At 42.9% G+C, this 14,338-nt stretch overlaps 1 protein-coding gene and 1 long non-coding RNA gene across 2 annotated transcripts in view; both read right to left on the bottom strand.

The window, feature by feature from the left end:
• Positions 1–165: 165 nt before the first annotated feature.
• On the bottom strand, positions 166–8,825 carry LOC113889343. Its single transcript, XR_003510231.1, has 2 exons — positions 8,090–8,825; positions 166–308 (listed from the first exon to the last, which is right to left on the bottom strand). It is a non-coding gene; the product is annotated as an uncharacterized LOC113889343 (long non-coding RNA).
• A 2,343-nt stretch (positions 8,826–11,168) lies between these two features.
• Positions 11,169–14,338, bottom strand: part of LOC113889342 (ankyrin repeat domain-containing protein 26-like) — a 43,212-nt gene continuing 40,042 nt past the window's right edge. The window contains exons 12-13 of the mRNA XM_027536028.1: positions 12,421–12,465; positions 11,169–11,286 (exon numbers count right to left, since the gene is read on the bottom strand). The gene's annotated coding sequence lies outside the window, so the exon portion shown is untranslated. The remainder of the gene's footprint in view (positions 11,287–12,420; positions 12,466–14,338) is intronic.

Genomic DNA, 14,338 nt, shown 5'->3' on the forward strand with positions numbered 1-14,338 from the left:
CTCTGGGGTCACATGCTACTTGAGACACTACAGATTTAAAAATGAATGATTTCACCTGTCCACAAGGTAGCTCTCAAAACACACACAAGTTACTATACATAAGGCATGACAGGTGCTACACAAACGCACTTATGAAATGCTATGGGAGTGAAGACAAGTGACCAGTTAGGAATGATGAAAAAGGCTTTATGAAGAGATCAGCCTCACAAGGTGAGCAGGATCCAGGAACACAAAAGAAACGCATGGCAGTGGAGTGGTGGAAGTCGGGTTTCATCACACGGAGAGGCTCACGAGGATGAAAAGGGAATCTGCAAACACAGAGTACAAAGGCCCTCAAGTATAATGCGTGGTCAGCTGGGAACCTGAGGGTATGGGGAAGGTCGGGGCGTCTGGGGAAGGGTCCTGACAGGCAGGGTGGAGAGGATCGCGGGGTGAGCCCTGGGGAGGGTCGCCAAGCGTTCCCGCCGGACCCGAGTCCATGGCCATGACCGCGCTCCGGGTTCAGCGGCGGCTGTGCTGGTTGGTGCTGGATGAGAGGAGCTGCACGCGGCTGGGCGCACGGGCTGCGCGGGGACCTGCCGGAGATACCCTCCTGCACACGCTACGTGCCACAGCCTCTGGGACATCTTGGCCTATCTGGGACCTGGACATCGAAGCCGTCCACCAGGACTACAAGCGGGCTCTCTCTGCACGAGGCTGCCTCCATGGGACACCCGGACTGTGTGCGGTACCTGCTGGCCCGGGGGCCGCCGTCGACTGCTTGGAAGGCCGACTGGTAAGTGGTGGCCCTGCAGAGAGACCCCCACCCTTTCCTGCCGATTGCAGATTCCCACGCTTGGTCAGCCTCCACACCATAGCCTCTCAGGCTTCCCCTACAGAACATCATTGCTGTCCTTGTGGGGTTAACTGCTCCAGCCTTCTGTTTCAGACTGCCTCCCATGATAGAGCAGAGAGCTGTAATGAACATGTTCAGATCCCCTGGAGAAGGAAATGGCAACCCACTTCAGTATTCTTGCCTGGAGAATTCCATGGACAGAGGAGCCTGGCAGGCTACAGTCCATGGGGTCTCAGATTTGGACACTACTGAGCGACTATCACTCATTCACTTACTGCCTGTAGCAAGGGTCCCAGGTGTCATGTTTTTCTGGAAACATCTCGCTAAATGATTATTGCACAGATGACATTGTTCTAATTTTCTGTTTTGAAATTCCTAGTTATAGCTTATCGGAAATTTGCAAAGACAGCTGGGAAGTCCCATGCACCTTTTCCCTGTATTGCCCCAAAGTTAATGTCTTACAACTAGAGTACAGTCACAAGAAGAAACTGACACTGCTATGACATTGCTACTATCAGGGCCCTTACTACCATTTCACAGGTACATAGATGAGCACAGGTGTGTGGGGTCCTCTGTGTAGTTTTATCACATGACCTCCACAGTCACCATGCTCACCTGTAACCATTATATAAAGCAATTGCATTCTGTTATTAATAGATGCACACAATCTTCAGTACTGACTGTCCACCTCTGTAGACATTTGAACACCTGAAGATTCACACCATGATAAAGTTCCTGAATGAATCCACAAGGGATTCCTGATCTTACATAAACAAGAAGAACATCAGAAAGATACAGCTAAGTAAAGTGCATCTTGCCCACTGGCATGGGGGAATACGCCTGCTTACGTTTTGAGGTTTGGGCTTTGGCTGTGACTGAGCCCAAGACATTTTCTTCTGCTGGTCCAAAGATAGTGGAGGCGTAATACCTTTTTAAAAACAGTTCTGTGGATAAAGAAACAGCCTCCCCAAACAACCATCAGAAGGCCAAGTCTCATTTGACTCTGTGCTTAGGAAGTGCCGTTACAGCAAGACATTTTGCCCGTTCTCACCTTACTGGCTTTCTCATGTCCCTTCTACCCTGGATTTGTTCCCTCTGTGAAGCACTTCTTCAAGATTCCAGCCTTCATGTATCTTGGTTTCTCCTTTTTGATTTTTCGTTCACTCTCATTACTACATTACCAAAACTAAAAAAAGCAAAACATTTTAAATACAGCAGTGTGTACATGACTGTCTCAAACTCACTAGCTATCCCAACAAGGACCTACTGTATAGCACAGGGAAGTCTGCTCAATGTTATGTGGCAGCCTGGATAGAGAGGGGTTTGGGGGAGAATTGTTGTTCAGTTGCTCATTCGTGTCCAACTCTGTGTGACGCCATGGACTGCAGCATGCCAGGCTTCCCTATTCTTGACCATCTCCCGGAGCTTGCTTAAACTCATGTCCATTGAGTCAGTGATGCCATGCAACCATCTCATTTTCTGTCATCCCCTTCTCCTCCTGCTTTCATTCTTTCCCAGCATCAGGGTCTTTTCCAATGAGTCAGCTCTTCACATCAGGTGGCCAGAGTATTGGAGCTTCATCGTCAGTCCTTCCAATGAATATTAAGGGGTGATTTCCTTTAGGATTGACTGGTTTGATCTCCTGACTGTCCAAGAGATTCTCCAGAGTCTTCTCCAAGGGGGAGAATGGATACATGTATTATATCTATAGCTGAGTCTCTTTACTGTTCACCTGAAACTATCACAACATTGTTAATCGGCTATACCCCAATAAAAAATAAAAAATTAAAGAAACAAAAAAATGAAACAGTGTTGGTAGTTAATACCAAAGCAGTCCTGTTTAGTCAAAGGCATGGTTTTTGCAGTAGTCATGTATGGATGTGAGAGTTGGACCATAAAGAAGAGCTGAGAGCTGAAGAATTGATGCTTTTGAACTGTGGTGTTCAAAAGAGAAGACTCTTGAGAGTCCCTTGGACTGCAAGGAGATCAAACCAGTCAATCTTAAAGGAAATCAGTCCTGAATATTTAGGACTGAAAATCAGTCCTGAAAGGACTGATGCTGAAGCTGAAGCTCCAATACTTTGGCCACCTGATGTGAAGAACTGACTCATTAGAAAAGACCCTGATGCTGGGAAGGATTGAAGGGAGGAGGAGAAGGGGACTTCAGAATGAGATGGTTGGATGACATCACCAACTCGATGGACATGAGTTTGAGCAAGCTCCAGGAGTTAGTGATGGACAGGGAAGCCTGGCTTGCTGCAGTCCATAGGGTCACAAAGAGTCAGACACGACTGAATGACTGAACTGAACTGATTTTCCAGTAGTCATGTATGGATGTGAGAGTTGGACCATAAAGAAGGCTGAGCACCAGAGAACTGATGCTTTTGAGCCGTGGTGCTGGTGAAGACTCTTGAGAGTCCCTTGGACTGCAAGGAGATCTAACCAGTCAATCCTAAAGGAAATCAATCCTGAATATTCACTGGAAGGACTGATGCTGAAACTGAACCTCCAATATTTTGGCCACCTAATGCAAAGAGCCAACTTAATAGAAAAGACCCTGATGCTGGGAAAGACTGAAGGCAGGAGGAGAAGGGGATGACAGAGGACTAGATGGTTGGATGGCATCATCAACTCAATGGACATGGGTTTGAGCAAGCTCTGGGAGATGGTGAAGGACAGGGAAGCCTGGTGTGCTGCAGTCCATGGGGTCACAAAGACTTGGAGAAGACTGACCCCCTGAACGACAACAATAACACATAAAACAGATAACCAACGAGGACCTGTTGTATATCACAGGGAGCTCTACTCAGTTTTATATAATAACCTCTATGGGAAAAGAAGCTGAAAAGAATGGAGATATGTATGTATATAGAACGGATTCACTTTGCTGGACACCTGAAACTAACACAACACTGTGAGTCAAATATACTTCAGTGAAATTTTTCAAAAAATTGCTTCCTGCTGGAACAAGGCTTTATATCTCTTTAGAACAAATCTCTCCAACTCCTAATAAGTATCTCAGATTCTAAGGGGTCATTCCTATGACTTCCTTCCATTAAATTTGCAGTTTCCTGAAGTACCTTTATTCAGTCCAGTGGGTCATGAGCATTGAGGGGCCCAATGACAACCAGTAACAACCCACGAGAGAGAAGAAGCCACATTTTGTTGGTTTTCGAATTTCTAGCATCCAGCACAGAGACTAGACTCTGGACGTGGTTGGTTTGGTGTGCAGCTTCTGAAGGACATGATACTCACTCAATAGCTGAGGTGGGGGAATATGATACACAGAGTATTTTAAGAAGATAGATTTTTCTAGACTTTTCAGACTAGGTGGGTAACGAATGAAAACCTCCTAACTAGGAACATTCCCCCCACCTCTTGAATCTATTTAAAATAAAGGAGGACACACTAAAAAAAAAACTAATGGACATGGAGCAGAACACTGTGAAGACCTCCCCATGGCACCTGCCTCTTGTTGGTAGAAAAGCTTTAGCCTCTGAGGCTTTGCCCAAGTCCCAAAGAGCAAATGTAATCAGAGAAGTGCGAAAATGCTGAAATGAAAACGGTCCAAGACAAAATAACAATAGTTAAAACATCAAAGTCAGCTCCTCCTCAAGGGCTGTAGATAACATTCTGAGCCATATCCTGGAGTTCTGCAGATACTGAAACCCCCACCAGGTGGAAGAAGTTAACCGCATGCTGACTATACCTATGTAGACCCCAGACCAGTTGAAACCTGATGGTTGATGATACTGACTCCTAAAACCACCCACTTAGCTCACCACCAACCAATCCAGAAGGATGTACACCAGCTATCAGGCATCTCACACCCTCACCCCTAACGGTGCCTTTAAGAACCCTTCCCTGAATTTGGGGGAGAATGAATGCATGTATATGTGTGGCTGAGTCACTCTGCTGTGCACCTGAAACTCACCACATTGTTCGTTGGCTATGCTCCAATAATATACGTTTTTTAAAAAAATTATTTTTGTCCTTAGGAAACCTAAGCCACATATTTTTCTTTTTCTAGTTTACCAAGAAATGCATTCATTTTTTGCAAAGTCAGTTTAGATGTTTTTGTGAAGGTATATTTTAGATGTGATTAGTATTTAAAGCAGTAACTTTGAATAAAACTGATTTCCCCCCATAATGTCCATGGGCCTCATCCAATCAGCTGAAGACTGCAAGCCCAAATATTGAGGTTCCTCACAGTGGAAGGATGTTTTCAAATTGTGCTAGAGAAGACTCTTGAGAGTCCTTTGGACTGCAAGGAGATCAAACCAGTCAATCCAAAAGGAAATCAACCCTGAATATTCATTGGAAGGACTGATACTGAAACTGAAGCTCCAATATTTGGGCCACCTGATGCAAAGAGCGATTGCTCGGAAAAGACCCTAATGCTGGGAAGGACTGAAGGCGGGAGGAGAAAGGGGCAGCACAGGACAAGATGCTTGGATGGCGTCACCGACTCAGTGGACATGAATTGGAGCTAACTCCAAAAGACAGTGGAGGACAGAGGAGCCCTGAAGACTGCAGTCCATGGGGTCGCAAAGAGTGGAACACAACTTAGTGACTGAACAGCAACCGAAAAGTGGAAGAGTTCAAGTCTGAAGCATAGAAACCCTGGCTGAGTTTCCAGACTATTGTTCTGGGGATTCAGGTTCAAGACTGCAACATCAACTCTTCCCTGAATCTCCAGTCTGCTGGCTCACTCTACAGATTTCAGGTCTCCTGACAGACGGATAGATAAATAGCGAATCCCCTACTGTCTTTATTCCCCCTCTGGAGAACCTTAAAAATTCTACTGTATTCTAGCAGTGTGGTTCTAGTTATGTTTCACTATATCCAGGCAGCAGGAATATAGTTATGTTTATTATTATAGTAAAATACATTGTGGTAGTCATCTTGTAAGTCAAATCATTATGCTCTACACCTTAAACTTATACACTGCTGCATGTTAATTACATCTCAATAAAACTGGAAGGGAAAAATTGCAATTTGGGAAACAGAGATTCAGGTTAAACTGAAAGAGTGTTCCAAAAAGGAGTCAGGGGTTTATGAAGACAAAAGGCCACAGGTTGTCAAAAATTGCCTGATGAGAACTGTGAGCGACTCTGATACAAGCCAGGAAATATTTGTCCTTACAGAATCACAAGTTATTTAGGGGAGGGGTGGTCCAAGAAGTAGCTTGAGTTTTTGGCAGATATTCTGGAGGACTTCATTAGGACAACAAATGATCGGAAGGTCAGATTCCATCCAGGCTGAGACATGCCTGTGTCACACTCGTTAATGGCCTCCTGGCTCTGTTTCAGAGAGCTCTTTAGGGAGCATTATTGTTGTTGAGTGGCTAAGTCATGTTCAACTCTGTGACCCAATGGACTGCAGCACGCCAGGCTTTCCTATCCTTCACTATCTCATGGAGTTTGTTCAAATTAGGGAACGTTACCAACTCCATGGTTTTTCTTTCACAAAGGCAGTATGAAATCTGTCCCTGACTTCTGCTGAAGTGAACAACTGTAACAGGGAAGACCCTTTTGTATTCTATTACAAGTTCAGCACTAAAGGGATGTTGCCTTTATGCTTATATGATACATGGTTGCTCTTCGCTGGGAGCCTTGCCTCCCGCATAATAAGGATTAACCTTAAACACCTGTATTTACCTCCCAGGAAACAACCTGACCAAGCCCACCTGTCAATGACTGCAGGAAGGGGATTAACACATTCCCTTCAGAAGCTGATGGGAACCAGGAAAGGTTTGACTTTACTCTTTCTCCTTTTAGTGTAAACCAAGCCTGAATTCTAACTCAGGAAGATGGTTCTTATGGGACATGAGTCCACCATTAACTTGATCTACCAGCTTCCAAACAAAGTTGCTATTCCTTGCCCCAATAATTCATCTCTTGATTTATCGGCCCATCCTATAGGAAGCAACAGGACTTGGTAACAGGATGGTGCTACTTATGTCTAAGGCCTTCAAGTGAGCGTCAGCTCACTGGCTGGTGCTGCTGTATACGTAACAGTTTTACCAGAGATCTCTTCCTTGCAGACGAGGCAGGTCTCTGCCAGTTGTAAATGAGCATAGCTCCCTGTACTCAGGTGTGTCCTGTGGGGGAGGACAAAAACTATCCTTCTAGGTTCATCTGGCTGGTTAAGAAGCGACTTAACATGAGACAGATTAACAGGAGAAAAGCAAACAAAAGGTTAACAACATGTATACTTCTGTATACATGGGTGAGAACCAGAAAATGTGAGTAACTCACCAGAATGGTTGAAACCCTCACCTTAAATGCCATCTTCAGCTAGAGACAGAGGAGGATGCTGTGGGTACTGGTTTGGGACTAGAATGTGGAGGAAGGTGATTCACATGGAGATGGAAAAGCAAGTGTTTGGAACTCTCTGTAAATATTTGGAGTTCCCCTGACCACACCTGGCCCACATTTTTTCTCAGTATCTCTCATAGTAGCTGTCTTCCTGGGCCAGCCCCTTTATCTAAACTATTCAACATTTAAGGAGGCGGTCAAAAGAAAGGCTTTGAGTCTTTTGTTTCTTAAAAATATTCTGCCTAAAATCATTCTCTTGCCAAAGAGACACATTTGGGAGTGACAAATTTTGCTTCCCTACAATGCCCTGGATCAGGTAGAAAAGGTTAATACGGAAACACAAGGAGGAAGCCACCTTGCTTCCCAAAATAGTCCCTAAAATTTTGGGGGACTTGGCTTAGATTCCTGAATCTAAGACTTGGGGGACTTTGGCTGAGACCAATTTCTTTTGCTCAGTAAGGGTCTTGCTGATTAAATGTTGCCCAAGACAAGCCAAAAGGATTTGGTGCCCATCAACTTCAAGTTTCCTTGGACTGGTTACAGTGGCTGAATTGCAGCCTAAAACTCTTCTAGGAACAAGGAGGGAAATTGTGGGGAAATAAACTTCCCTGGGATTTCTCAGTGGTTTTGTAAAAAGCCCAGATCTTCTGAGACTCTTCAGCGCAGACATCTGCAACCGTTCATCTAATTAATAGCTCTGATCTGAAAGAATTCATAGTCTCATCTCCCCAAGGAGCAGGAGAGACCTACAACCCAGAGTAGGTCCCCCAAAGGTGCTCCATCTCCTAAAAATCTATATTTCAAAAAGGGATGAGGCCCAGAACCTTGGAGACTCCAGGTCAGGCTCCTGGAGAGATTTTGTTATCAGCAAAGCCCATAAACAGTTACCAGGTTAAACAAACAAACAAACAATATTAGGAATAAAAATACTAACCTCCTTTCCCTTGTGCGTAGTCTGGTTTCTCTTGCTTGCTGGGTGTTTCCTGCAGAGGCCTTGCTTCCGGCTCTTCAAACCCCAGTTCCTGGTGTGAACCAGCTTGGCCGATGTTCTTGCTTGGGCTGGGGGTGCCGTGTGCGGAGACGCTGCACCCACCTTAATGCAAGATGGCAATGAGCCTTGTGAGCCCCATTACTGGGAGCAGCTGCGCCTGTCTCTGCTCCCCAGAACCCCACCAACTCCACCCACTCCCCCGCTGATGAAAGCCCTACGGAACAGCCCCGCCCATGGCCTGTTGGAGAGTGTGGACTGCACAATGGGTGCTCCCACTTCTCAGTTCCTTTGCTTCTCAACTCATTCCATTGGCGGAGAAACGCTGGGCAGAAGGACCCTTTTTGGGGTGGGTGATCCTTTACTTACGTACCAAAGGCCAGAGTAAGGAGGACATCCTTCCCAGGAGAGGAGAAGGCCCTTCTCAGCAGCAGGGACAAGGTTTTCTTCCGTTCTGCATCTGCTGTTGTGGAACAACTGACCTGCTCTCAACACACGGCCCCAGGGGCAGTCCTGGGCGAGGGGGCAACACCTGTATGTTTACTGTGAGATACTTAATAAGAACTGTGTCTCTGATCACAATGACCTGTCCGTGCCTTCAGGATAAAAGGAATGAATACTGAAAGCCTAGCCAAAAGGAGGGAGTGTCTCCAAAAGGTCAGTTAGAGTGAACGCCAAGAGGAGGAATTCAGATAGACAAGGGCAGGAAAGGTGTGGCTTTGATTCAGCGATGTGGTAGTCATCAGTGACTTGGGAGTAGTTTTGAGGAAAGAAAGGGAAGACAGTCTAGAACTGCTAGGGATACGGGTGAACCTTTCAAGAAGTTTGTTGTGGGACCTCAGATTGTCTGGTACAAGTGAGAGGGGAGAAGCATGGTGAGAAGTTCGTAGAGAAGAGATCTGAAATCCTTATCAGAAGATACAAATTAATAAAAGTAGCAGGATCACTGGGCAGTGCAGCACTGAGACCCTTGGAGAGGGTGATGGGGGAGAAGGATCATCAGTCTCATATGAAACTGGAGTTCTGCCGAGTCAGATCACTGAGAGGACAGAAAGACAAGGGGATGAAGGATTAAGTGAGCATTACTAACATGTCAGCTCTTGGAACTGTTGGTGAGGAAAATACTTCCTCCACCCTCTTAGGTTCAGTTATTGGGAATCTGCCAATTAAATTGACAAAAGCAGATAACCATGAGAAAAAAACATTTAAATAGCTTTCCAGGAATGATGTACACATGTGAGAGTTGGACCGTAAACAAGGCTGAGTGCTGAAGAATTGATGCTTTCAAACTGTGGTGCTGGAGAAGACTCTTGAGAGTCCCTTGGACTGCAAGGAGAACAAACCAGTCAATCCTAAAGGAGATCAACCCTGAATATTCATTGGAAGGACTGATGCTGAAGCTCCAATACTTTGGCCACTTGATGGGAAGAGCTGACTTACTGGAAAAGGCCCTGATGCTGTGAAAGATTGTGGCCGGAGGAGAAGGGGGTGACAGAGGATGAGCTAGTTAGATGGCATCTTCGACTAAATGGACATTGAGTTTGAGCAAACTCCGGAGATGGTGAAGGACAGGGAAGCCTGGCATGTTGCAGTCCATGGGGTCGCAAAGAGATGGACGTGACTGAGCGACAGAACAATAACAACCACGTGAAGAGGTTCACAAAGAAATGTGACTTGAGGGGGTGACTACAACCGGGAGTTGATATACTACTTAGTAAATGCCAGGGAGTAGGAGATAAAGGCATCTTCTGAAAAACAGGTGACTTGGGGAAGGAGGGGCACTTATAACAAAAAACATTTAGGAAATATAAATGGTACCTTAGGAGGATATATGGGAGATAGGGGAGTTTTGCGAAAATGTCTGGCGCTTGGAACTTTTCTCTCATTTTAACACGGTTTCCAAAAGTAAATCAGAAGTCAATTAAAACCAATTCAAATGCATTTCTTTTTATAGCTGAATAATATACAGCTTCTTTATCCATTCATCTGTTGATGGACATCTAGGTTACTTCCATGTCCTAGCTATTGTAAATAGTGCTGCAGTGAACACTGGGGTACATGTGTCTTTTTGGAATTTGCTGTATGATGCAGGGAACCCAAAGTTGGTGCTTTGTGACAACCTAGAAGGGTGGAATGGGGAGGAAGGTGACAGGGAGGTTCAAGAGGGAGGGGACATATGCATACCTATGGCCGATTCAAGTCAATGTATGGCAGAAACCATCACAATATTGTAAAGTAATTATCCTCTAATTAAAAATAAATTTTTTAAAAAAGTTAATTCATTGCAAAGGCAAAAACTCAGGCAAAACTTATTTCTTCATGAGGAAGACCTATGAATCCATGTTTACAGTTACATATAGTAAGTTTTATGCCACTGTTAAGTTGTAGTACATCAAAACATTGATGGTAGCCATAACATTGATGGTAGCCATAAGTATCTAAATCTTTAGATCTATATATAGTGATAAAAACTAGAAAATACAAAAAGCTATCAATCAACACCACTAAATATTAATGACAAGTCTGGTTGTTTGGGTGCTGTTTAAACAGCTGATACTAGGGTTTGAGTTCATAAAGGGCCGCTCAAATGGTAAAGAATCCACCTGCAATTCAGGTGACCTGGGTTTGATCCCTGGGACTGGAAGATCCCCTGGAGAAGGGAATGGCTCCCTGCTCCAGTATTCTTGCCTGGAGAATTCCATGGACAGAGGAGCCTGGCGGGCTCGTCCATGGGATCACAAAGAGTCGACATGGCTGAGTGACTAACAGTATCACTTTGAATATGGAAAACTCAACAGTGCTGGCTTTTAAGTCTGCTAAGTTAGATGCAGAGAAACATCACTTAAAATACCATATACAAAAAAAAAAAATACCATATACATTGTTATCATACACACATAATATGAAAATATTTTCCTTTAATAAAGAATTTCTCATCAGGTTTAATGGGAAACAATGAAAACTTCATGTAAACAGTCCTGTAGGGAAACTTTTACTACTCATCATTCAAATCATATCTTTTTTCTTCAAAGTCTGTACATATTCTTGTGATGTTTTCCATAGTAGGTCCTCATATACATTTGACCCATCTGTAGATCCTCAAGGAGACACTCTAAAGGAATTAGATGCAAATTCAGCATCAACTGGAAGGAAAAGGAAAGAATTATATTCTTTACCTAAAATACCTGAGTTAACTAAGTGTTAGTTAAGAAAATAACAAAACAAAATTGAGACCTTTCCAAGTGTTCCGAAGAATGAAATATATCTATAGATGACACAACACAAAAAACAAGATTACAGTTATATAATCCGCTCATGGTCGCACGTGTGGCTGAGTATCAGGGCTTCTGGTTTTCTCATTCTTCATTCATTTACTCGATAACTACGTGCAGAGGTGCTGTGACAAGCACTGGAATTACAAGATGAAGGTGACCCAGTCCACCCTGAAAAATGATATGCCCTAAACTGGAAAAATACATGAACAGCCGATTTCCACACAGAGTCATAAATACTAAGACAGATATAAAAGATGGCACAAGGAGCACTCAAAAGGGACAGCCAGCCTTGTGTCAGTACTGCCAGCTTTTTGATGGAGGTGATATGTAAGTAGCTATCTGAAGGACAGGAGAAAGTACAAGAGGTAGAGGGGAGAAACATGTACAAAGACCGGAGGTGAGGAAGCACACCTGTGGGATCCTACACAGTCTGGCTGGTTAGATGCAGAGTTGAGGGGCAGAGGAGGGTGGTAGAGAGATAAGGGCAACTACTTTGGCAGGACCCAAACTGATGTGGGTGTTTGGAGCTTTTCCTGAGCGTGAAAGATAAACTGGTGACAAAGTCAACGACAGAGGAGTTTTAAAGTCACCACCAAGTGACAGCTACACAAACATGACTGCTTCAGCCTGGGTTCCTAACCGTAACCACTATCAGACACTTGAGACGCTGATGAACTCCACGTATTCTGAGAATAGTGTCAGGGTGTAGGCGGATAGTTCCACAGGGATGGAGGCAGCAGAAGAAGGAAATAGCAGAAATAAAAGAAATACCTAGACCTTTTGGGCTTGTTTTTCAAGCAATGGAACATGGTGAATAAATGAGGAAGAAGGAATTTTTCACTATGACTGCTCATGCTCTCACATTTTTCATTAGCTATATGTAAGAAAAAATATTTAAGATAGCAACTGTTATCCAAACAATGGAAAGAGATGCCACTGACTGTTTACCATGTATTTCAGAAATCGATGTCTAAATTTAATTCATACGTTTTGGCAACATACCTTCTTCTAGTTCTCTAGTTATATCCTGTCCAACTCCTGCTGCATCTGAAATAAGTCAAATATTATGTTTAAGTTAAACGAGATATTATCATAGGAATGACATATAATTTCCTACATGTGACATTTAAATAATACTTTGAGACTAGACCTAACTTAAAGATTACTTAGGTAGAAAAATAATCACATAAATAAAAGAAAATGAATTCCTACTTATTCTGCTTTTAGATAACAGAGAACATATATATGGAATGCTATTTAGATTAATCTGATAAAAAGTATAATAAATATCAGTCTATTGAGTACACATAATTTCAGAGAATTAGGGAATGACCCATAATCCTGGTAATGATGCACAAGATCACCATCTTCTCCCTTAACAGCTCCTGCCCTAAATATGTACTTCGAAGACCTTTATTTTGATTTCTAGGTGAGGATCATGTTCAAATGAAGTAGTTTGAAGTCAAATATTAATAAGAAGAACACATCTGCAGTTTTCTTTAAACTTTTCCATTTAGCGAGACATAGAAAGGTGAGAAAATCATACACAAGAAAACAATGTACCGGCAAGTTTTAATTCTAAAGGTGTTTAGCGAGAAGGATTCTCTCACAGTGTTAGTTTCTGAACTATGTCCCATAGAAGGGGAAGGTCCCATGGGGGTCACTGAAGGGTTGAGGAACAGAGAAGTCACAGCTGCACGGTCTCTGGCCACTCCTTTAGCTAAATGACTCTATACTTGTCTCTTTTATATAATATGGTTCTGTGCAGAAGGTTTTTTTTAAAAGAAAGATTGTTTTTAAGGTACGAGAGTCATTGATGTAGTCAAAGTTACAATTCTACAAAAGAGTCTAGGGTCCTATGCCAGCTACTTCCTCAGATTAAGAAAACACATATAGATTTTTAACTATAACATAGAGAAAATGAATATGTAAAACCTTGTTAACATAGTTCAGTAATGCTTGTGGCATTTAATAAATGTTTTAAATTATATGTCTTAAATGTGTGAACAAAAATAAATATCAAACTCCTATTTGTAGCAGTCGATATAGTTAATTTTTAAAGCATAGATATTTTTTAAACACAGGACAGGAAACTTGAAAATCTTTAGTTGAATCAAGCAGGCCAAAACTGAAGAGATGAGTTTTAAAAGGATGTTCATTTCCTCCTGATAAAACCTGGTTTATTAAAATGAGTCAGCACAATGAATTATCCACATTTTGAGTTATTTAGGACAAAATTTAAAACACAAATAAGATCTCTCTTTACTATTTAGCCTACTTCTATCCGAGCTCTCATCGTTAATTGCTATATACAAAAAGTATGAGTGTAATCTCAACTATAAATCTGGTCAGAAATTACAGATGAACTTCATTTCCTTAGCCTGAAGTTTCAAGGGGAGGACTTATACTCCTACCCTCCTCATGAGAAGCAAGGAGATTTACAAAAAATATTTTTCTGAGCAATTGTAGAATGTTTCTAAATTTGTAGTTCAAGCAAACATGAAAAAATTTTAAATGAAGCTCACTTTTGTCTCTATCTCAACAATATACAGCCTTGACGTACTCCTTTTCCTATTTGGAACCAGTCTATTGTTCCATGTCCAGTTCTAACTGTTGCTTCCTGACCTGCATACAGGTTTCTCAAGAGGCAGGTCAGGTGGTCTGGTATTCCCATCCTATTCTAAATCCTTTCAGAATTTTCCACAGTTTATTGTGATCCACACAGTCAAAGGCTTTGGCATAGTCAATAAAGCAGATAGTTTTTTGGAACTCTCTTCCTTTTTCCATGATCCAGCATATGTTGGCAATTTGACCTCTGGTTCCTCTGCCTTTTCTAAAACCAGCTTGAACATCTGGAAGTTCACGGTTCACATATTGCTGAAGCCTGGCTTGGAGAATTTTGAGCATTACTTTACTAGCG

This window comes from Bos indicus x Bos taurus, unplaced genomic scaffold (genome assembly GCF_003369695.1).
Source record: "Bos indicus x Bos taurus breed Angus x Brahman F1 hybrid unplaced genomic scaffold, Bos_hybrid_MaternalHap_v2.0 tig00011798_arrow_arrow_obj, whole genome shotgun sequence".
Lineage (NCBI taxonomy): Eukaryota > Metazoa > Chordata > Mammalia > Artiodactyla > Bovidae > Bos > Bos indicus x Bos taurus.